The following is a 25,546-nucleotide window of genomic DNA, read 5'->3' on the forward strand; positions in this document are numbered from 1 at the left end:
GCTTAGTCCCTTAGCCTCGATAGGCGCCGCCGTGCACCTAACAGCAAGCAGGAGCCTAAAGACGGCCCCGGCCTCCATTATGGATCAGCGGCGCTCTAAACGGGAACATTTTCTGCGTTGATCCCGTGTAAATAATGTGGCCATTAGGCCATTTAATATCCGCTGTATAAATCGGAGGGACCCCCGAGACTTGGCTCCCGTCTAGACATATGGAATCACTCAGAGACGGCCTCCGCGCGCAGTCTCCCTGGACATCGCCAGCCACAGAGCCACAGGAAGCGGAGAGGGCGCAATAATCAGAAACACTCCAGCACCTCCTCGTATTTACCGAGCAAACACGGAGCCGCGCCGACCCGTCCTTCTGCTTTCCGCAAAAGCAGAAGTGCGCCTGGCCACCATTTCCTCGGTTAACAGACCTCCACCAAAACAGAAAAAAGGGGAAAAGAAAAAGAAAAGAAAAGCAGGCTGCTGACTGACAGGGTTTAAGGAGGGCCCCACACTCGCTTGGCCCACGGCGTGCCTCTAGACCGCCACCTCTGACCCGAGCAGAGGCCGGCCATACTGGGAGCTAGCACAGGTTGAAACCTTAGCTTCGCTGTTTCCATTCCGTTCTGTCCAAACACAGACAACTGGCCGCGCGGCGAACGTCGCCGAAACCCCGCGGACGTGCACTTGCGCACGCGGGGCACTTTGAGCGCTGTACACATGAACTTTATTTCTTCCACATCGCGATTACCAAAGCTTCTCCAACACCCAGTGTTTATTTTGCTTGCGTGACATAATCGTTGGTAGCCCCCCGCTAAGGCTTTCCTTTGTTGTGATAGCCCCCTCATGTGCGTTCTACAAGGGAAGTTGAAGTGGAGTTTACACGCCGAGCAGAAGGGCTACGTGCTTTCACTCCCCCCCCCATAACCGGCCGGGGTTTTATAAAGACTGGCCAAATTGAAACGTGTGAGGGGGGGGGGCGGGGCGGGGCATTGCGTGCCCGGGCGTTTCCAGCGCGGAGGCGCGTCGGGAGGTGAGGAGACGTTGGGCTGGATGTTGGTTTGGAAGCGGCGAGATTGAGCGAGTGGAGCTGAGGAGAGAACAAAGAGGCAGGAGAGGAGGCTGCTAATGATCTGAGGGCCTGCCCCAACGTCTGGAGAAATCCTCCCAGCCGCCAGGCATGAAGGCAGGCCCTTGAACAACGCTGCTGAAAGGAGGTTAGCGCGAGCAATCTATCTCGCCGAAGAAAAAAAAGGAGGCAGAACTAGCCAGATTGAGCGAGGAGGCCGCTGTAACAGGCCAACATCTGTGATATTTCTCCTTCTCGACTCTCCCTCTCTCTCTCTCTCTCAATCTCTCCCCCCCTCTCTCTCGCTCTCTCTCAATCTCAATCTCTCTCTCTCAATCTCTCTCTGTCTCTCTCTCCCTGTCTCCCCGCTCCCTCTCTCCCCCCTCCCGCCCTCCTGCCTTCTCTCCTTCTCTCCCCCCTCCCTCCCTCCTTCCTCTTCCCTCTTTCTCTCTCCTGCTCCCTCTCTCCCTCTCCTTCTCCTTCTCTCCCTCCCCCCCTCCGCTCTCCCTGTCCCCCTATCTCCCTCACCCTCTTTCCCCACCTTCTCTCCCTCTCTCTTAATCTCTTCCCCTCCCTCTCTCATTCTCTCGCCCTCCCTCTCTCATTCTCTCCCCCCTTCCTCTCTCCGTCTCCCTCTCTCAGCTCAGTTAACACTAGGAGTGGATTAAGCAGACAGCGAGAGGGGGGGAGAGAGCTGGAACGAGCCTTTTAGGAAACAAACCGCTGGGTGTTCCACAACTTACACAGCACCAAAAAAATATATGAGCGTCGGGCGAGGGAAAGTCCCGCTCGGTAAACAGTGATGCATTCAGCCGGGGTGAGAGAGGCAGCGTTGTCTTCTAAGGGCCCGACGCGGGCCTGGTACCGTTTAAACTATTTGTTTTTACACTGTTGGGACTGCGTCAGGAGAGGGAGAATACGTAGCGAACGTCTGACCGGCGCAGGACCGAGGCGTTAGAGAAGGGAAGAGGCCTGGACAGAGCTCGGCTGACTGAACCTCAGCCCTGGTATGAGGGCCCGGCCGGGGCCTGGTCAGCGGGTTCATTACCCTGCCCAAACTAACAGAGGCACTGCCAGCAGCCCGTCCCTGCTGGACCCGGACCCACAGCATGTGGAGCCTGTCCCTGTTCTGCCCGAGTGTGCTTTCAAACTCATTACCCCACGCCCAGACATCAGGCTGTCTGCGTATTTCACACCAATAAACACACACACACACACATGCGGAGACAAACAGACACACGGACACTCGCAGACACACAGACACCAGACATAAACACGCACACACCATACGTATACACGCTTACAAACATGCACACAAATGCACACACACAGGCACGCAAACACATACACACACAAATATTCACATGTGTATGCATGCGCACCCACACACACACACACACACACACACACACATACACATACACAGGCACACACGCGAACAGAAACAGACAGGCACGCACACACAAACACAGCATTTGGCGTGATATAAATAGGCAAGCGATAGCGTCATCACAGAAGTAATTAAAGGCCCACACTGCATCTTGCAGGTTGGGGAGGTGAACCCTCTGAGGACCTCCGCCCAGTCGCTGCAGGCTGTTCTGGGCTCCGCAGGGCTGGGGTGGGGGGTGGGGGTAATGCTGGCAGACAAACCCTCCTCCCCTCCACTGGAACCCAGCTCCTGCTTCTCAGCAGATTAACCATTAAAAAAAAATACATCTTTTTTTTTTTATAAATGGTTGGCGAAACGGGACAAAGGTATACCCGTTGCCAAGGCGCCCATGCCTAAAACAAAGCCCCTCCCGTCTCAGATGGCACCTCCTGTTCATGGGAGGAGAATGCGGGATTAAAGCTCCCTGCCCTCGACCCTTCCTCAGCAGTGTCCACCCCATAGGGTGATTGTTAATAAAAGCTCTCCCGGCCAAATGTTAAAAAGGCATGCAAATGATCGGGCTCCTTCTGTTTTGTATTTTCCAAAGGGCCAGAAGGATTATAATAAATCAGAAAGGCAGTGTTTGTTTTTTTTAGAGGAACGCTTTTTTTTTTTCTTCTTTTCTTTCCCTTTCTCTCGCTCCTGGGGATTTGACTCAAAAAAACCTACCACAATGATTATGATTTGAATTAATTACATTTGGACACACTGGAACTGTGAAAATGTATCATAACATAGATGCTTGTTTTCCACTGAAGGAACAAACCCCTTTCAGTATTGTACACTGCATTTTCAAGCACAGGCCATAAATACAACCACACAAAACAAAAACATTAACAAAGGTCATTACTATTTTTAAATAAGATGTAAATGAAAAAATAATAAAACATAATTAGTAGCAGTAGTGATAGTAGTCACAATAGCAGCAGCAGCAGAAGTAATAATAATAAGTAACACATTAGTCATAATAAGAAATATATGATTTGTAATTAGAATAAGATTACATGCATAAACACACACATATTCAGGTATACCCTGCATGCGGTGAGTTTTAGCGTTAAACAGACGGGAGAGATTTGTGAGGCTATCAGGAGGAAGTGAACAGTGTTGAAGGTGGCACAGGCTAGACTGCAGTGTTGTAGCACAGGTTTCAGCACACAGACTGCAGTGTTGTAGCCCAGGTTTCAGCGCACAGACTGCAGTGTTGTAGCACAGGTTTCAGCACACAGACTGCAGTGTTGTAGCCCAGGTTTCAGCGCACAGACTGCAGTGTTGTAGCCCAGGTTTCAGCACACAGACTGCAGTGTTGTAGCACAGGTTTCAGCACACAGACTGCAGTGTTGTAGCCCAGGTTTCAGCGCACAGACTGCAGTGTTGTAGCACAGGTTTCAGCACACAGACTGCAGTGTTGTAGCACAGGTTTCAGCGCACAGACTGCAGTGTTGTAGCCCAGGTTTCAGCACACAGACTGCAGTGTTGTAGCACAGGTTTCAGCACACAGACTGCAGTGTTGTAGCCCAGGTTTCAGCACACAGACTGCAGTGTTTTAGCACAGGTTTCAGCGCACAGACTGCAGTGTTGTAGCACAGGCTTCAGTGCACAGACTGCAGTGTTGTAGCACAGGTTTCAGCATATAGGCTGCAGTGTTGTAGCACAGGTTTCAGCACACAGTCTGCAGTGTTGTAGCACATGTTTCAGCACACAGACTGCAGTATTGTAGCACAGGTTTCAGTGCACAGGCCAGCAGTGTTGTAGCACAGGTTTCAGTGCACAGGCCAACAGTGTGGTAGCCCAGGTTTCAGTGCACAGACTGCAGTGTTGTAGCACAGGTTTCAGCACACAGACTGCAGTGTTGTAGCACAGGTTTCAGCACACAGACTGCAGTGTTGTAGCACAGGTTTCAGCACACAGACTGCAGTGTTGTAGCACAGGTTTCAGCGCACAGACTGCAGTGTTGTAGCACAGGTTTCAGCACACAGGCTGCAGTGTTGTAGCACAGGTTTCAGCGCACAGGCTGCAGTGCACAGGCCCTGGCACACACAAGGCCCTCCCAGACAGCGGAGCAGGGCCTTCCCTGCGTTTCCTTCCCAGTTGCTTGGCTGGCGGGAGGAATCGGGTCACCCCTGTTTCCTGCGTCGCTTCTGGTCAATTGTTCTGCCCGCCCCGCGCGGCCCACAGCTGCCACGGATGATGTCACCCCTGACGGGCGCGGGGGTTTCTGTTTCGCTGCGCAAACACGCCGGGGCCCCGGCACGCCGTCAGACGCAGGTATCCATACACGCGCACTTCCTGGGGAGGGAAAGGCCAGCGCAGGACAGAAAACACGCTTCTGGGATACGCGGGCCCTTCCTTCCGAATCGGTCAAGCGCTGACGTGCAGGAACGAGTCCGTGTCGGGTCAACGTGTCTTCTGCTCACGGGCGAGTCGCACTCGCCCGACAACGACCGGTTAATAAAGATGTGTAAAAACCGCACGTGGTGAAGCTGGATGTTGCATGCGTACATGCAAAAATGTACTTATTAATATAGTGCCGATGGCGGGGGAAGAGGGGAGAGAGGAGAAGAAAAAAAAAACAAAAAAAACATTGCCTGTATTCCACCACAGAAAAATGTTGATTTCAAGGGGAGATTTCATCCGACACTGAAACTCAAAAAGATTAAAATTTGCCATTTAAATTGTGATAGGTGTAACAATTAATAATTTTCCTTTAAAGGACAGTGGACATTGAGTCTTCCTTCCAGTCTTTATTCACTTGGGTGGACAGAGAGGCTAACAGATAGAGATGGGACCGCAGAGAGGAAAGGCCCAAGCAGGGGGATTGAACAAGACGGGGAGGAAGTGCATGTGGCTTCAGAGGTGGCCACACTATGGACCCCACCACACGTCTCACCACCAACCGTCACTTTTCATTCGTAATTGAGTTCTTGGGGTTGGCCAATGTTTGCCAGTAAGTTCAGAGAAGTGTAGCTGCAGGTTGGGAAATCTGTCCAAAATAAGCAAGAAATAAAAAAACCAGGCTAGTCCCCTGCCATCTCGTCCACAGTTGTGACATCTCTAAACCAAACCAAACCAAACCATAACCCCAAACATAATTGCTACCTCAAAGCCGTTTAGAGATTCAGTGCCTCTCTTCCTCCGTCAGAAAAAATTACAGAAACCGCAAAGGAGCCCAGCTCTTTTCTTGTCTGGGATTCAGTGGCTGTTTTTGACTACTAATACAATTTGTGGACCCCAAGGGGCCCCTAGGTCTGTTGAATTCACTTCAGCAACTTTATTAGGTTGTTTTTGCTTGGTTTCTTGTTTTTTATTGCACATGTTGCAAAGTGTACGACTGAAACGACCGAAAGATCTAAGAAAATGTTTTTAAAGGTAAAACTGATCCTGACCTGAACAGAAACTGGGCCCAGGACAGTCAGACCTGAGGTTAAAGTGAGGTCTCCTGGATTTAGGCTTATGGGGCTTTTGGTAGCACTTTTGGTTGTCAGCTTTTCCCTGCCTACTTGATAGATTTTGGGTCCAAATAACCGCAGAATATGGATTAGCTTGGACATCATATCAATGGATACATCTTTGCGCCAACGAAGTTGCTGGCTTCATAACAGCCGAACATAAGAGACTTAATTTTTACCTGAGTGTGTCATCTATGAATTCTGTGGATGAACAAGGAGGACCTTGACCGAACACAGAAGCACAATTACATCCATCTCGGCAAAATTGAATTCTGATCAATTCAATCGTTTCTGAATGGGCCATTGGCACATAAAAAAACCTTACTTTAAATACATATGCGTGCGTCTCGTTCGCTTTTTCATACGACTCCCCGCTGCATTTCTTCCCGTGGGTTAATCAGCGGTATATTAAGAAGCCATGGCCAAGTCTTTTCTCTGAAAGGTAATTGCAGTATTTGCACAATGCGTGCTGATATTTCGCAGGCTTCAAGGGCACGCTTCAGGGACACAAATTCAGGACTGCATTAGCGTGAATAGGAACAAAGTCCGAGGAATATGCGCATAGTATGAATATGGGACAACAGCGCACGAAGGAGCACCAAAGCCCTCCCGACGGACCATACAGTCATCGCACGTTCCGTCAAACAGTTCATTCAGACGGTTATTATTATTATAATGAGCAGGTTAAAATAAAAGCGGTGATAAAATAACCACATCGCAAGAACACGGGTACGTAATGAGAAAAGGCCATTGAGCCCACCTAGGCTGACATAATGCAGAGATTTTATTAACAGACCCATGTTTCTCAGCATCCCAGTAACTATATTTGCACTGTACATATAAGACAACATGGCCTGCCTTGAGAGCTACCCAATGGCCCAATCATTAATGGCATCATCACAGAAGCAAGAGGCTACAATGACTAGTGCTGCTAGGCATACGATCATACACGACTATCGATTTAAGTCTGCGTATCTGACTCAGATAGGCTTGAGGTGTTGTGCACTGCTTATTCCAGGCATATAAGACATGCCTTAGTTCTAAAACAGGAATAGACTGAGTGTAGATAGGGTAAACAGCAAAAACCGAAGACCAAGGTGCTTAAAAAAAGTAGCTAGGTCTCAACATTCAATAAACATTACTCAATTTTTCCGATGACATTTTAAACAGGCATTCCATTGTTCTATTAATATATTTTCATGTTGATCTAAAACATTTCCATGGAAATAAGCCACAAGAAAAAAACAAGTCACTGTTTGAGGGAACCGTTTAATTCTTAGATGTGATAAAAGACTGTTTGTTTTCACTCAAACACAGCCATTTGTTGGCAAGTGGCTGTTTCTTTTTTCTTTTTTTTTTCAACATTAAAATCGGGGTGTGGATAAACCACGGAGCAGAAACAGCCTTTAGATGTACCAGCTGATATCAGTCATGTGATCCTGATCCAACCGCTCCGCTCTAACAAACACAGACTGAAACCTCATCCTATCGCCCTTGTGTCAGACACACACAGGTAATGATAGCTTGGAAAGGCATAAATGTCGGGTGTCTTTCTCCTGCAGCTTTGAAGTGTACGCACGTTGAGCTTTTCATTCCAGTAAGCAGAAAAACTAAATCCTGGCTTCGACTTCAGTGTGTCACGAGTCTGAGAAACCCACTGTACCTGCTCCAGGCTCTCTGAGGCGGAGAAAGGAAGAAAAAAAAAAAAAGCCTGGTTTTGCAGAGGATGGCCATGTAAAAGTTGCCTTTAAAATGAAGGGCAATTGACATGCATTCTGAGAGTTTGTGTCAGCTCGAGAACTTCTGCCAGCCTGGGATTAGATCATGTCTTGGCCTGTTGGAAACCATGAATATTTACACCATTGGGTCATACGCTACCTCACACAAAACATCAGGGGCTAATCACAAAATCTACCCCAGCCAATGGGATGAGACAGAAACCCAAATGGCAAATGGCTAAAGTAGGTGGAAAATCATTTCTTAAGGCAAAAGACACAACATGTCATCCATTTAAGAAGAGAAAATTCATGTAAAATTGAATCGCTGAATTTGGTTAACTGTACCGCTAACAGGTCTGTGGCAATAAACACAGAGTTATGCTAATTTAACTCCCTTTATTTAGGCAGAACACACTTTGCACAATTACGCAAAGTAAATATACACTCTAGTGGCATAAAGCAGTGTAATCTGGAAAGCACTGTATGATAAGCCTCAATCAGAATTAGTACCCGTGCAAGTGACTGCACATTACGCAATAATCTCCCTTCTATCCCATCCCCGGGGACCAGTGTTGGGAATGGGAATGGGATGAAATGGGAAAACCGGCACGGTGGCAATTCTTATAGCATTAGCTTGTTGAAATACTTCCTTCAAAAGTAGATTCTTTTGAAGTAATGCTAATTATCTGCCTTACGGTTTGAACAGTTGGAAGTGGTATAGCACGGCTCCGTTCTGAATGCAAATTACCCTTTAAACGCCCAGTTAAAAATCTGAGTTGAGCTGCGACATCAATGCGTATGTTTGTCCTGACCTTGAAATGACGCTCACATTAAAGAAGATCTGTTTAGGTGTGATGGCTGGATTCTAGGCCATCTCACAATCACAGTCCATGTTCCAAATCGATGACCCACTTTCAGCACACACGCATGCGCGAAGGTTAAAGAGTGACTTTAACAGCTTAATGCTTAAACTGCTTTTAATTAGTTTCAAATTTCTAAGGTTTATTCATTTATTAATTTTTTGCTGTGGTACTGCGTGTGCAAATGTACAGAATAACAACATCCAATAAGCTTCAATTCACCCTTCAACACAGTACCCTCTGTCCAATACTAGAACCATATTTTAGTATCATTGCAATAGCTTTATATTTTTAATCAAAATGTACTTGACCTGGCTTAACTGAAGTGAAAGTGACATCACAGCTCCCAGCATTCCCTCTGGGAACAGGAGCAGTGCTCACACGTAAGAGGTTATGAACTGAACAACGAATGCCAGAATTCCTGCTTTTCACAACCCAGTGCCTTCAACGGGAGAGCTGAGGCACTCTGGGCTCTGTACAGCAAAGCCAGCACGATGACGTCATGTTTTTCATCAACATTATCCCACCATTTTACCATCTGAAATTCTGAAGGGTTGAGCTCATAAATACACCGATAATGAGATAATCCGGTGCAAGCGCTCCCTTCAGACTGGAAATCCTCACGGAGTGGCTTCCGCACAATCTCAGGGAGGGTGAGAGCGGGGTGGATGGGGTGGGGGGGGGTTACGTGCTAACGTGCTCATGCTAGCTCGTGCGCACCTTTCCCCACCCGGCCCTGCGCTTTCAGGATCGTCGCGCTCAACGTGCAGGAAATGGCAAACATCTCTCAGCTGTTGGGATAGATGTTCAAACACTCAGACATTTCCACGGTCTGAGGCAGCACACAGCTGCGCGCAGAAGGCAGTCGGAGTTGTTGTAAGCTACTGCGGACAATGATCCTCCTGAAAGCAGGCCATTTCTCCGCCACAGCGAAATTCCACAGCCTCACGGCAGGATGATAGCACAGCTCGTCTGGTTGACCATGCTTAAAGGCCATCTAAGCACAGGGGTTATGAATTTTTCCTTTTATGGCACAATTTTGTCCAAATGTCTAAAACAGACTCTTATACTATTATAATAGTGGCCTATCCATGAATTATTATAGTAGTTATCCTTCCATTACAGCTGCTGCTACTATTACTTATAAATCTATTAATACAACTACTACGACCGCACATCTAAATATTACTGCTTCTATTAATACGACTGCCATACATATTACTACTGCTATTAATACTACTATTACCTACAACTCCTGCTTCTATTAACTACCAATACTATTCCACATAGTACTACTACTACGAACAGTAGTGCATTTGCACACATTGAAAGTATGCAATTAGGCGTTGTGCACATCGAAAGTATACAATTACGTGTATGTGACAGGCTGCAATTGAGTGCAGTTTGTAGCGTTCTTCATTCTCCACGGTTGTGAATAAGCGGTTGACAAAAATACGCAGTGAGGCGAAATATCTGACCGCAAGTATGTTCTTTTTTCATTATGCAAGTAAATTGAATAATTAATCAACGAGCGGCGTTAAGATCCTCCTCGCAGAAGGTCAATGAGTGGAGGGGAGCCCAAATGAATTGCTTCCTTCCTCACGCACAGCAGGTTTCGGGCAAGGTTAACTGTGTGTGTCCCTCTGACCCCGTTCCCCCAGGTCAAATGCCAGGACACAATGGCAAACACGGCCTGGCTCGGTTTCCTCCGCCGAGACACATAAACACGACCACGAAAGACCACGGGGTCAGATCCTCTCCCGCAATGCATTTATACTGCAGATTTATAATCCCAAAAAAAACCAGAGAGCACGCAGAGAGACGTCTCCCCTTATTGCGCTCATATTTTCGTACAATGAATCAAACTAATTAATTTCCTCTTTTCACAACAAGTGTAATGCATCCATCTGGCAGGCCTTTCTGCCCATCAGAAGAAACAAAATGGATGAGCAAACATTCTTCCAACAGAAATGCAGGGAAATAAATAAACAAATATTGTTTATTAACCCCAAGTGCATAGATAAATAGCCTCATTCATTTGACCTGCATCACTGCAGTGCCTTCAAATAATCCTGACCATTGTGTTCGGTATATGATTGCAAATTGAACATGAAGACTGAAATGGAATGAAATGCAGATAGATAGTGACCTTAACAATCTTCCAAGGTTTTTCAGATAATGAACAAATGTATAGTAGGGATTTCAGATGACTACCAGCATTTAAGGTAGGATATTTCACTTCATTTTTGACACACAACCGTCATGAAACTCAAATTATTCCCCATTGTAAATGTGGCATACAAATATAAAGCACTTAAATCTCGCACACAAAATAAATAAATAAATCAAAAGTCCTTCACGTCAGAGATTTTGGTTTTCAGTGCTCATTAAACACTTCAGTATAACACTTCAAACCAATTAGCTAAGCTAGTATCGAAACACTGAAACTAATTTCATCAAATAGAGCTTGAGTCTTTGGCCATCCCAAAGCCATGGGCCAGACCAATTACAAAGCTAATTGGTTTCTAATCTTCAACCATTTTAAGTCCTATACCCCAGCAGTATCCAGAAGGCTGGAGAGAAGGGACCATCCCACTAAGCCCTGTTAAGCTTCATATGGAGATGCACAGGTATATGCAAGTTAAGGAATTATTTTTCCATTCATTACTGACAGAACATTTTTGCTTATTTATTTATTCCTTATTATTATATGAAAAAATATTATAATAAAATATTAAATATATATTATTTTATATATAATAATAATAATAATAATAATAATAATAATAATAGAAACTTGTCGGTGAACAGTCAAACATAAACAAACAAATACACAGATTTGAAAAATAAATAAATAAATACTACCGTTTGTATAAATGTAACCGTTCTTTACATTTGTAATTCAAACAGATAATCGTAAACCTCAATTTGGGGGTACTGAATTCCTTGAAAAACTACAGCATTTTATGTTTCACTGAGGTCCAACAGATTACGGTTCGAAAAGCAAACGAACAAACAAACGTGTGTACATGATTAGGGCACATAGTCCCCGTTTGAATAGTATTATGAGCAGTAAAAGGTGGGGGGTGAGGACAAGTTGTTCTGTCAGTAGGTCCATTGTGGTGTTACCGTAGTGCTGAAATGAAACCACAGTCTGTGTGTTTATGAACCCTCAGGAAATACCAGGACAAGCATTCCAGCTGCACAGCTCCTCTGGCCCATGTGACTGGAAACACACAGGCCAGATTGTTTTCATGTTTGCTCAAGGACTATGATAAGAATATTTAGTAAAAAAAAAAATTAAAAAAAAAAGAGATAATAAAATAAATTCTGGCCGCATGATTGCAGATTTAATCTGGCTTCCCCCTCATTTCGGCTTGTAATCGCAGGTCGTCTCGCTCATTTATGTGACGTTCGTTATACGTCTTCGAGCAATCTGACTTTTGCAGCTTTTCTCAAGCGTCCAATCATCATTAGCATACTGCGGATGCTGCTGAAATCAGTCACCTTCGAGCTGCTCAGAGCTGTGTAAATAAATTCATTTAGGTTCACCTTACAGAGCTGTGGAGCTGCGCGTTAAGAACGATATTTACAGTAAAAGCGCTTTGTGGTGCGAACACTGAACGTTAGCGCACAGTCAGTGCAAAATGTTCTTCTGAATACAATTCTGTATGGGTCGATAAAGGTTCTGTATATTTTTCTGTTATAGAAGAATGTGTCTTATATTATAATTATTATGATGTTGCTTTGTTGTTGTTATCACTATTGTTGTTATAATCATTATACAAAATAAAGCAGCTCATATTTGTCGTGTACTTAAATATAGGCTGAGCATTTCACTAAGCAGGAGGTAGGTCACATCCTGTTTAGTCTTAAGGAGAATGTTCAAGCCCAACCATTTACTACAATAAAAAGAAGCATAAATTAATCTGTCTGGGGGCAGCGGTTTAAAGTTTTGTTCTGGAAACCATACAATACATCTAACCTATGGTATAAAAACTGCCCAAAAAACCCTAAAAAAAACGAGGTAAACGTGACACAATCTCTGAGGAAGTGCACGTGACTCCATGTGGGCACACACATAAATGAATAAGCAGCTTAACGTTACCATTATTGGTAGTGGTGGCATATCATTAGCACATACACCAGGAGCATTCAACGCACCATCAACACCAATACTATCATAAACACAGACTCAAATTAAAACATTTAAACGGGAGGAAGCACTAAAACGAGCAGTCCAAGAAATATACACATATATATATATATATATATATAAATATATATATACACACACACACACACACATACAGGGCTTATTGAAAACTTTATGGCGTGCTATTACCATTGTGGTGTGGGAGGGAGAGGGGGAGGGGTGGGCAGCTGTAGATTATAGCAACACAGTGCAATTACTGTCAGACACAGTGAAACAGAACCTTTTTGTTTTGATGCAATCTGTACAGCCGGCCAGCAAAGTCTGGCTCTAACTGCTGTTTGCTGAAGCACTTTTTCTGTGAAAATAACTCCGTATATGCATTTATTGGCTCCTGTTATAACGGCGTACATATCCTCGGCATCAAAATCGAATTTTTTGTCAGCTCACTTTTTTAACAGAGAAGTTTTCATCTGGCTCTATGCATTGTCAGTTTCATAACTCGAGAACTAATAAAGTTGCTTCAAAACACCAATTGATAAAAAACCATTGTGCTCATTTGTTAAATAGAAAACAGAAGCAGTTTTTTTACAGTTCCTGGGAATAAAATTTTTAGATGTGAGGTTTATGCCCAAAGCATATGCACCCATTATATTTTTCACCTGCAACCCAAAACATATCAGCATTTCAGCGACAGAAGAGCTGTCATCCCCTTTGCATTTGAGAACTGGCAATGGATTTCCCCACCATGGTTCCCCCACACCTTTAGCGGGATAGTGAGTATCTTCACTCCACTCACTGATGTGAGGTATTTGGAGCATTATACGAGCGACCCCTCACCAGAAGCTAAGAGCAGTGCCTCATATACACGCTGAACACATCACAAAGCCCCAAAGAATTCTTCAGCTTCTACAAATAGCCTTTGCTCAGTCATGTCTGTTTATGGGCACTCTAGCATAACTGGATATCAAGTTTACACCTCTATGTAGGGGTCTGAGCAAACCTAAAAAAACTAACAACCTCGTTCTTTTTGTCTTTCCGAAAATTTATCTTATGAATCAGCAAAACTAATTCTATCTACTAAATTAATCATTTATCCAAGCCACTGATTGAACCGCTATTGAAGCACACTTAATGGGGACATCCCATTTCAGATGTGAGGTACTGTGTATCGCTGGATTTTTATCTCAGATGTGGCTCATGGACTTTTCCCGAAGTAGATTGTGTCAAACTGATAGCTTAAGGTATAGTTTTTGACACACTTGAGTATGAAATTTTCAGGCATTTCGTAGTCATGCCTGCCCTCCACCCGAATGCTTTATCGTGCTGGGCTAATGGCCCCTGCATTGATGTGGGCTACACACGCACACGGCCCCACCACTTCTCATTCACTGTAATGGAGGGGTAATACGCTTTCCCTGTACCATATGATTGCAGGCGCACAGAGAGGCAAGCTTTGGGTCGGAGACTTACCCAGTAAATCAGAGAACTATAAACGCAGGCACAAGAGAAAGCAATTACAAAGGCTTCCACATGCACTGCAGCTGTCAACAAAGGACTTTTAATGCAGACCAAAAACTAAAAAGTATACGTTTTCGTTTCATCCTAGTACTACAGTGGATGTCATTAAATACTAATGGAAACTGCCAACTTTGGTATTTACACAGAACTCTGAGATGCCATGAAAGCCTGTAAAGGAACTAAACTTTCAATTTGAGTTAGGAACACCGTGATTAAATGGCACAAAGTAAAACAAAATAACTGAATGTGTAGGCACTGTACTTTTAACAGAAAATGTCAAGACTCTTACCTGTGGATATTCGGGATTTCTTTTATAGTTACTCTGTAAAACCACCTTTATTTCCCCATCAATCATAGGGTATACCTGAATAAAGAGAGAGACAAAAAAAGAGAATAATAAAAAGTGAATTCACAATGTTTTTCTTTATGGACAAAAGAAGCTCAAGTTAAAGGTACAATAGGTGATTTCGGACTTCTAACGGTCAAGAGAGGAATAGCAGCAACAAACACCTTCAAACCACAACACAGTTTATCCCTCTCCCTTTCCTGTAAAGGCACTGACATTGAGACGACATTGTCTGTGGCAATTCGAACAAAATTTCAACCAATGAGCTTGTAAAATGACCTCTGAAAGGCTAATGAATATCAACCACCGCATGAAGAAATGGCCTTGAGATGAGCGCTCTGAATTGAGTAATGGGGATGACCGACTCGTCTGTAGACATTCTTGAAGTGTACGCACAGCCAGCGCAGTGCTAAAATGACATAATTGGTCTGCTCACATTTCACAAAACTATCTGTACATAGCAGGCTGAAATTTGTATTCACTGGTGCACGTGGACAAACTTGCGGTGCAGCAGCTTCAAAAAGCATTTAGCGCTAATTAAGCCCAAAAACACGATACAAGCAAGCAGTAATTGGTTTGGTACTTAGCCTTAGCTGTGTTAGAGCATATTGTAAGTCTCACAACAAAACTGGAGATGGAATTTACTCAAAATTCCAATATTGAACATTTTCTGAAATGCTCGAAACCAGTTTTGAACCATTCCTTTAATGAAACGGAAAAAACTGGATAAATGAATGTGTAATTAATGTGAAGTCCCTATTTCTTTCCGCTCATATTACCAAAACACCTCCAGCCAGCAATACAAATGCAGAGATGAATTGAGGCTCTGATTATTTCTTACCTACAGTACCTGTACTCGTTTTACGCTCTGTATTCAAACACACACACACCCACACACACACACACACACACACACACTCGGGTCTCATTAGCGCTGTATCTGAGAGCGACGCTCCTCTGGAGTGTACACGTTTCTCACACACCTCCGAACGCCAGCGAGGAGAGGTCAGTTCGGTAGGTGCATTCTAATGTTTTCATAAAACACCAAACGAACAGTGACAGCAGAGCTCCTCTCAGACGCAGACATGGTGGAGGTTATTACCGCGTGCTTTTAATGATGCAGATTACTGCGCGCCTCCTTGATTTCCCAAAGCTTTAACACAGACACACACACACACGCACACACGCACACGCACACACGCACACACACGCACCCGCACACACTCACACACGCATACACTGCACCACTGCAGCCAACACAAATGATGGGCCTCCTTTTCCCTCAAGGACACAGCCGCCATTGCTAGATTTAGCCGTGTAAACAGGCAGCATGCCTATAACCAGGCAGAGGGTTATCCAATCGAGAACGCAAGGCCACATACAGACTCCTAAACTCAGAGTAATTACGCCGCAGGATTTCAAAAGCTCTCTCCTTCAGACCGACAGCAAGTTAGGCTGCCACTTTGAGACTGGACACATGACACTTTGGTCCAAACCAAAATGATCTAATAACAACAGCTGAAAAAAGATGGTGAGTTCAAAAATTATATTTATCTCAATTAATAAACAATCAGTTCACATATTTAATGCGATATGGTTGTTAAAAATAATAGATATTATCTGAATGATGTCATGGGCTACACTGACACATTTAAACACCAGATCAGAACACAGCAAATACTACAGCCTTCCACACAAGAGAGACAACCCAGCTCTGAAATGTGTCAACAGCAAGCCTCTGCGTTTAATTCACAGAACATGATCAGGTAACTGCAGCACGCTGATACTGTACTGCACACAACAACCGTCTGAATATTTTAAAAATAGGCAAAACACGAGAAATATATTCCAACTTTAAAGCCCGTGATTAACTGTTCCCGTGAAGCAAACAAATTCAATTTGAAGTTTGCTTTTGATTCTTAATAAAATGTCACTTGAAGATTTATTACACTTTGAACTTTGTTGCAGCCATAATTGGAAATAAATATTTGAAGTCAGCCCTCAGATAACTGTAACATTTAATCTGAAAATGTCCTAATATGATATTCATGTCCCGACTGCTAATGGGCAGTTTAATGGCAACGACATTTTTAACTCATCTGTGCCTCTACTTGCATTCAAATCTTTAAATTATCCCAGTAATATTCAGCTGTTACTTGCAAAAGGGGCCAAGATTCACTTCACATGCTGAAATGGAACACAAATCCTTCACTGATTTAAAAAAAAAAAGTATATTTTTAAATGAGGTGAATCCTGTATTTATATAACCTTTCATTTAAAGTTGAATGATATCACACGAAACTGGAAACTGGATTTTAAAAAAATGATATTTGTAAACATGGTGGCTCTAGTTTCTGAGCAGTGATATCATCGCTGATAATCGATTTAACCGATATTGAAATCGGTGAGTTTTGTAAGTATCTTTAAGCATTGCTATTGGTGGACACAGTGTAGCATCGCTACTGAAAATATTAGCAACGCATTTGAAGTGCAGCAGCAGCCCAAATGATAAAAATGACAAAGGAGCTGCCAGAAACACCATTATCCATTTACTTGTCCGACCCCCTCTTCAAATAAAGAAGAATTAGCAATTATATAAGCACTTTCACTCCACCAGAAAACCCTCGCACTATCCTTTTCACAGAAATCTTTATTTTATTTCCATTTGAAACAGAAAGGGAAAATTATCACAGACATTCACAATTTCCTTCAATGATTCAAAAGAGGCTGATCTAATTTGGGCGTAAGCTATCTTGGGCTAATGCGTCCACGATAATTCAGCGAGAAGAGAGCTTTTCCTGGGCGAGCGGGTCTCGGGTTTCCGGGAGAAACACTGACATTTTCGCACCTGGAGGGAGGGCTGTTCACAGAGAGGCCTTTCCTTGTGCGTTTTTACGGCGGAGCCAGCGTGGGGCCGCGGAGTGGGCGCTCTGTTTGCGGAGCGCTGCCGGTCGGATCGCGTGTCTGCCTCTCCCTCGCTGTGCGCTCACCCGCCAGGCTCATTATCGCAGGTACGGCGCGCGAGAGCACGATCTCCCCCTGGCCAGCGGGAACCGGAGCCGCTGCCTGCTGAAAGACGCCCTGTCTCCGCCGCTCCGGCCCGCTCACGGCTTCCCGGCGTCTCCGGCGTTAAAACGGCGCGCAAATTATGTTTGTGGACAGCTAACGGCTTAAGAAAACAAGCGCAGGAAACAGATATTCGCTATTCAAATACACCTTTCCTACATTTTCCAGGAATACTTGATATGTACAGTAAATTATATTTATTACAGTAGGCCTACTTTGTTCCCCAGCAAATTGGATACAGACCTCTTCTTGAGGCCTCCTTAGTTAGGCCAATACTCACGATACTAAAATGACTCTACGCTGCTTGAGTAAAACAATCTGCATTGGAAAAATGAAACGCGTTGTCCTTTTTTCTTTTAAGCAATTGCTAAGAGCTTTTCTTATAAAACAGATACTATCGTGTGTTGTAGCAGCCAGTGATGTGGCTAATGCAGACAAAGGCTTTAAAACAAATTGATTTGAGCCATCTTTGTGCATCAGCATTTGAGAGTGAAATATATTCTCCCGTTTTGACATTGTTGGGCTGGCATACAGAATGATTGCAAGCAATCTCGCTTGAGTATCTTACACGCTGTGATCGTCTTACTAGCGGATTAATCTCATTCTCAGATAGATGCCATTATAGACGCTATTAAATGTAGCGGCTAGCGAAACGCGCAATGAACAGATTTGAATAATTCATTTAGGCTGGTCATGCTGCAGGGAGTATTTTCCCCATATTGAAATTGAAACGCACATTTGTTATGATTGGCGATGAGAAGGTCAACGTTTGAAGAAACCTTATTTTAACATCCAACATCAATTAGCAGTGACTTATTTGGGCAGGAGTAACCTTGTAGGGTGTGTGTGTGTGTGTGTGTGTGTGTGTGTGTGTGTGAGAGAGAGAGAGAGAGGGGGGAGAGAGGGAGAGAGGGAGAGACAGAGCTCATCATATGTTGGTGGAGCAAAAGCCAGCTTTTACAATTAAACTGAAATAATTTGGAGATAGTCTTGTCCCTATTGAGATTTTACAGGGTTCGGTGTTTGGCTGTTTTTGACTTTAGGTCAAATGTAAGGTTTAATTGGTTTTTGCAGTATCAGAAAACATGAAATTAAACAAAACAAGGAGTTTATTCCATTATATATATATTTTTTAAAACAACCATACTGGCTAAAAAATTTCATTCAATAAGTCATTCAATTTACCAATTAAAAATTCTTATTCAAAAGAAATTTGGAGGATTTGACCTTTCAAATGTAACTGCAATATGATAACCGCACCAAAGCTGTTTTACAAAAAAACTAAAACAAGGATCATGCATTACATATTTCATGGATGTCAGAGCATCCGTTGCTTTGTATTTGTAGTTTATCCAGCTAAAACATTTAAAATATACGGTCTGTGATGGAATACATTTCTCCACACTCCACACACTCTTGTCTTTCAGACAAAATGAAGCAATGTGTAAAATCTCTTATTCCTTATTATTTTAGTTTTATTTTTCATGTACTCAAATTATTTATTTGAAGGCCACGATGCAAAATGATGCAGAAACAACCAACCAACTTTAAAAGTAAGTTGGCAAGGATTTGTGGTTGAGCGAGCTACTACATCAGTACAATACTGGCTAGCAAGCAAACCTGAGCAGACTTCATTTTCAACATCATTAGCTACTTAACTAGATAGCATTAGCAATCACGCATTTATTTTGAAAGTGCAGTAAACACTAATGGCTTTTGTTGAACACAAAAGCCACCGCAGCAGGTCATAATCCAACTGGCAAGAACACAGCAGAAGACATCTGCGCTCTTGCATTGTCCTGCACACGTTATCAACGGGGTAAACCACACAAAACTGAACCCGAGGCAAGGTAAAATAAAAAATGTAGTTGCCAATGTAAGAGATAAACCCACCAATTAGGTTTTTGTGAATATGGCCCTTCCCTGCCAGGCTTTGACTGTGACCTGCTTTGAGAAACATTTTGAAGCAGCAGTGTAGTTGACCGGGAGGATAGATTCCATTGAAAACGCAAGTGACACATGACCTGAGGGGAAGCTATTTATCAGCCAATCCCTACCCCCCCCTCCCCCCCTCCCCGTAGCTCATGTCAGCCACTGCAAGCCGTTGTGAAGTCCTGTGGGGGTGGAGGTGGCTGAGGGTTGTCAGAGTAACTAAAAGGTGGTCATGAAAAATACACTTCTGTTACTTTTCTGGAAGGCACAAGTTTGCTTTGGCCTCACAGACAAAAGAGCTGCACGCCACTTCATGGCTAGATGAGAAAGAGCCCTGTAAGCACAAGCACATGGAGACGGAATTCAATCCACACAGCAGCGCTCCCCGACTGCACACGAGAAGCGCTGGGAAGCAGGGAACGGCAAAGCAGAAGTTAAGAGTATGAAAGAATTTAGCAATGAGATCACCAGAAACTTTAGTTCCAATAAGTCCCGGCACTGAGAATGTGTGATTAGGGAACGTTGGAGAATCAGCAGCCTCTAAATGTGAAGCCCAATGCAGCACCCTCAACCTGTATGTAAAAGCGCTCAGGGCATGAATAGCAAATCTCCTTTTCCTCTATTCAAAACCTCAACGGCTCATTTCAATATGGATGACGGCTGCTGAGGTGAAAGCACAGATGACTGGAAATAACTAACGTCCTGGGATCCAAAACGGTCACCTAGAATTATCCTCCATTTTGAGATGTCATGCCTTTCTGAGGAGGAAAAAAAAAAACTATATCTCAAAGGACTGTTACATTCCAACTGTTATAATATTAGGTGTACTTACTAAATAGGTCCCAAAGAGCAGCCAATTTTAACAATAGCATCTAAGCATTAAACAAATATTTGCGCAGCACCAGCTGGAAACCTGTTCTGGTCACTGACCAGGAGAACAGAAAGTTTGAGTTGCTTAAATATTCACTTGCACTCAGGCAACCCCAACATGCTGCAGTGGCATTTAAGTACACAAGGCCCCTTTCTCCTCTGCTGTAGCTAGACACGTCGGCTGCCTGCCATCCACCAACACTGGGCTCAGCTCCCGGCCCTCTGCCAGTCTACCACAGAACTGCAGACGTGTGACCAACTGTCTGAGGCGTACGAAGGAGAAAACCAGAGAGGGAGAGAGAGAGGGAGAGGGAGGGGGAGTGAAAGATATGCTGCCTTTCATAAACACACGTTGAAATGCACCTTGCGATCGTCTTTCATAGCGGTTGAGAGAGCTTCTGCCACTTAGCCTACGACTCGTTCACGACCGGCGTTGCGGCAACGTGTGGGGAAAGATCTACGCAGGCAAAGTTTAAAGACAGTGAGGCGGATGCATAGGTATGAATACCCTTTTGTCGGGAATGCAAACACGGTCGTCCTCCACCACTATAAAAGACACCCCTGCCTTGATTCTCTCCATTGCTCTCTTTGTTAACAGTCGGAAATACCCGCGTCGGGAGAATGAAAATATCGGCGTGTTCCAACAACCTTTTGGAGCTGCTATCCCTGCAGGTGCAGTGCACAGTACTCTGACAACACACCTGCTACTGCTGTTGAGCTTTATTCAGTGTTCATCAACTTGGTGTGTTTTACGCTCTGTAAAATGAGGAAGGTGATTTTTGGGCTTCATTGACGCGTCTAGATGACTTCTCTCTGCAACAAGATGTACAAAAACCAGCAAGGCCCTGAACCTTGACCTTAATCCAAATCCAAATCATGAAAAGGACAACCTTAGCTCTAAAGAGGGGGTCAACAAGAAGCTCAGGTTCTCGTCACAGGAGATTTGCTAAGTGGGTGGGTATTAGTTAATGCAGCAGGTTCAAGTCATCGATCTCGCCCATCCGACTGGCACGAGGAGAGGCGGTGACACTGGCGACGTGTCAGGCTGAGGCCTTGATACGAGCTCCACACCCAAAGTTCAGATGTCACCAATACCAGAACGGCATTCGCACGTCACCACGACCGTGGAGCCCACGTGGAAGAGCAATGCTGCGGCTGGACGCTGAAAACCTGCCGTTTGTTCCGCTGACAGCGAGAGCAACAACCAGCAGCACAGTTAGGCCCCAGGCCCAAATCCCGCTCAATCTGCACATGTTTCTTTAATAGCTGCTACAGTGTTATTCAGTGGACACGGGCCAGTCGATTAATTGGACAACGTCTAGTACGATATGATTCACATTGTATGCAAAACGATCTTTTCCTCAGAGGGAGAGAAAATCCATGTGCCATTCTCCGACCAAAAAAAAAGAAAAAAACATTGCATTAAGAAAATAAGGCATAATTAGATACAAAGAATTATGCTGGCACATTTCCATTTGATGAATGTATACATTAGTCTCACTCCACTCAGCTTTCCCATTTAGGGCAGCTTGACTCTTACCACATTTAGGCAAATCAAATAGCTAATATGGCGCTTGCCAATTATGCTGCAATAGCGCTGTTTTTAATTAAAGCACACGCTGGTGGCTCTCGCTCTTTTTGGTTTGCGACAGCGATGACACGGGGGTGGCAGCAGGTGTCTGTGTGGAAGTCTTAGAGGCTGCGCTAAGGAGACAGAAATACCCTCCTCTGACGGACAGGGATACATGGGGCCACACGTGCAGCTGTCTAAATATTGCTCCTCTCCGTCTCCCTGTCACCGCCCGGGCGCATTCCCCTCCTGTCCCGCGGCCAGAGAGCGGAGCCCGCTTAACCGCGGCGCGTGTGCGTGCGTTGCGGCCGAATCTCGGCCCGGGAGAAAACCTCGCGCCTTTTCAATTAAAAGGGGCCCAAGCGCCGGAAATAATTCGCATTCCGGCGCCGATCCGCAATTAGCGCACAGGTCCGCGGCTCGCCGCGCGGATTTAGCGACCGAATGCGCTCGCCCGCTGCACGGCACCCGGAGGCTGCTCGCGCGCGTCGTCTTGACCCCCGTCGAAGAACGGTCGCAAATATTAATTCAAAATAAAAGTTCGGAGCACATGCACAGACGGCTGAAAAAAGATGCACTGTGTGAACCTGATAATTGTTTCACACCGATTGCCATATTATTATACGCCCATATATGAGACCTATGTGTGAGCATTGTGTGAGTTTAGCACACTTGACTGGATGCCTGCGTTTTCATAGGTCTGCGGAAAGCTTGCACGATATCACACACACACAGATTTTCTCCCTAATTTGATAATATTCACGTTTTTAAAAAAATCCAGGTTTTGGCGGGGCTTCCCTTTTAATTATTTTTTTTTATTAATTGTTTAATTATCAGATGGAGTTGTCAGGGATCACAGGGTGTGTGTGAAAGTACCACTTCCCAAACTCTCCCTTTTTTTTTTTCCTCCCTTCCCAAAGTCTATGATCCCGCTTCATTTGCATCCCACCAGAGTCCTCATTCTGAGCCCGACAACTTCCCTACCCCTGTGATGTTCCGTACCACAGCGACGTTTCAAACTGCTTTTTACCGTTTATCTCACAAAGCCGCCTGTTAATAATATCTCCATTTTCAGGGCTCGTTTTCAGTTTATCGACAAAAATAAGTGAACACAGATTTCCTACCCAGTCATATTGTCCTGTCGTTAATTCAGCCAAGCTGGTAAATATCCTCTCTGTTCCAATCTGGTTCCCACTGCTCCACTTTTCTTATCATTTGCTTGTTCCTTTTTTCTCACACTCAAACACATCCTTCGTGATTATATAATATTTCCCCAGTGCATATTTTTGTAACAGTCCCTGAAAGGATCTGGAAGTGCCCTGTGTGGACGTATATACACACACACAGACACGCACACCTACACGCACACAGACACAGACACACACACACAGAGACACAGACACAGACACACAGACACACACAGACACACACACACACACACACACACACACACACACACACGGCGAGCGCCATGGTTCTTTATGAGTGTTAAATACACCTGGAGTGCCGTCAGAGGGAGTTGAAATTAAATGCCTCAAACATCTGGCATGTTCTCTCTGCTTTACAAAGAGATCTCAGCGAACCAAAGAAATGATCAACGTTGGGGATTCAATATCATAAAATTTAAATTATTCTTCCGATTATGATCAAGAGCTCAGCTCACTACGCTCAAAATATAAATTCATGTCCCATATGTTGAATGTCACCTGATGACACTAAAACAAACAAAAAATAAAATATTACATTATATATTAATCACATTGTCCAGACTATGCACATAACATAGTAAATCTCATTTTACCGACAAAACACAGCATCCAGATAATTATATTATTCGCAAAGGCCTTATTATTAATGAACAACATTTGGAAATCTGTTTGGTGTGGCACAATATGTTGACATGTTCCTCCAGATTCCTTATAATCAAACATTTATTGTCCACATAATTAGCATAGAGCATGAAAATATGTGTATAAATATTTCAGAAATATCTGCAAGATTTGTAAGGTGGAAGTCTTCTCAACTGGGAATTGGTACAACAATCACTGAGCTCAGCTGCAATCAGCATTGTTCAGGCCTCTTGACAGTACAAGATCAAAATGTTTAAAACATACACAAGCATGCCATTTAACAGGGGAAAATATACCCACTAACCTCTGTGACCAATTACACATCACAATCAAGTAGGAATTATCACAGGCTGCAACTATATTCTCATACAGCACCATAAGCGGTCTTAAGCGGATAATATGCAGTAGTTAGTGGCACGTTCTGATAATTTGCAATAAACCTGGCTGCAAGAAAACTGGCTACGGGCAGATTTTCCACTTCCAAACGAACACTAATCAGTACGATTTTACGTGCGTTAGCTTGAGATCTAAATTAGTCCAAAACACCAAACCATAAAGCGTGACCTTTCTATGCCTTTAAATGAATTAACAGATCTGCCACACATTAAACTGCACCAATAGCCTCTGCAGATCACGGGTGTTGAAACAAAACATTTCCAAAGGCCATTACGTGGGAGATATATACAGAGGAAGGTGTTCAAAGCTCCACTTAGAAGAGCAGAGATGATGATGATACAAGTATGAATAATAATAATAATAAATAATAATAATAATAATCATACCTTTATTCACAGAGCACACAGTAATGATCCACCAATAGGGTGCCTTAACACCCACATTTGGCCCCTAATTAACTCATTACTAATAACTAATTAATTGTATTAATTAGTTCATCCTATGGGAGCTAGCATGCCTTGAGACACCCTAAGCTTCCAGAAGCTCGTTTGTCATCAGTGCAGTACTGTTCTTAATTAATACACACAAGCTACGTTATTGGGGGAATGGCTTCCATGCGTACACGGCGCCCGTTAACGGGACCGGAAAGGCCTGATAGCGGCGGCGTTCCCGGAGAAGCGGAAAGCCCGGGACTGCCTCATTTGTTTTATTAAGCAAATGAGAGGAGTGGCTGAGAAGCGGTATTATGATAAGGCCATTGTTTTGTTTACCGATGGAAGAGGCAGGAATGAGCACAACGCGAGATTAGATCATTCATAAACCATCAGCCACTCCGCGCCAACAGTGTTCTTAAAACGCATTACACAGGGCCATTAATTAATTTGTCGGCTTGTGAAGCATTGCATATTATAGTCATTAATCATATGGAAAACACTCAGCACGCGAACCAAAAATGAGGGCCATAATTATATAACCTCTTTCACATCAAAGGCAGTGTGTATTTAAGCATTCGTTTAACTTTTTATCTTAGTTTTTTTGGGGGTTTTGTTTGTTTGTTGTTGTAGTGTGGAAATTTCAGGGTGGGAATTCGCCACTGGCTCACAAGCGTTGCAGCTCACTCAATTATCAAGTTTACTCACAGAAAGAGAAAATCGCAGCCCAGGGGGAAGGGTTTCTGAGCCAAACTGCGCTTCTTTAAAAGGTTCAGCGATACAAAAAGTAGAACAAAACATGAAATTACAGCCAAGGTTATCTGAAGGTAAGATAATGCTATCACTGCGCTTCTGTGGAAGGCAAGGAGATATAAATAGATTAATGGGGTTTGGGGGGGGG

At 44.0% G+C, this 25,546-nt stretch overlaps 1 protein-coding gene across 5 annotated transcripts in view; it reads right to left on the bottom strand.

Annotated features, from left to right (window-relative positions):
• Window positions 1-25,546, bottom strand: part of zmiz1a (zinc finger, MIZ-type containing 1a) — a 111,483-nt gene that overhangs the window by 80,250 nt on the left and 5,687 nt on the right. For 4 of the 5 annotated variants that reach the window (XM_061231473.1, XM_061231472.1, XM_061231471.1 and 1 more), the window contains exon 2: window positions 14,474-14,548. The exons of the other annotated variant lie outside the window; for it this stretch is intronic. The gene's annotated coding sequence lies outside the window, so the exon portion shown is untranslated. The remainder of the gene's footprint in view (window positions 1-14,473; window positions 14,549-25,546) is intronic. 5 annotated transcript variants of the gene reach the window in all.

This window comes from Conger conger, chromosome 2 (genome assembly GCF_963514075.1).
Source record: "Conger conger chromosome 2, fConCon1.1, whole genome shotgun sequence".
Lineage (NCBI taxonomy): Eukaryota > Metazoa > Chordata > Actinopteri > Anguilliformes > Congridae > Conger > Conger conger.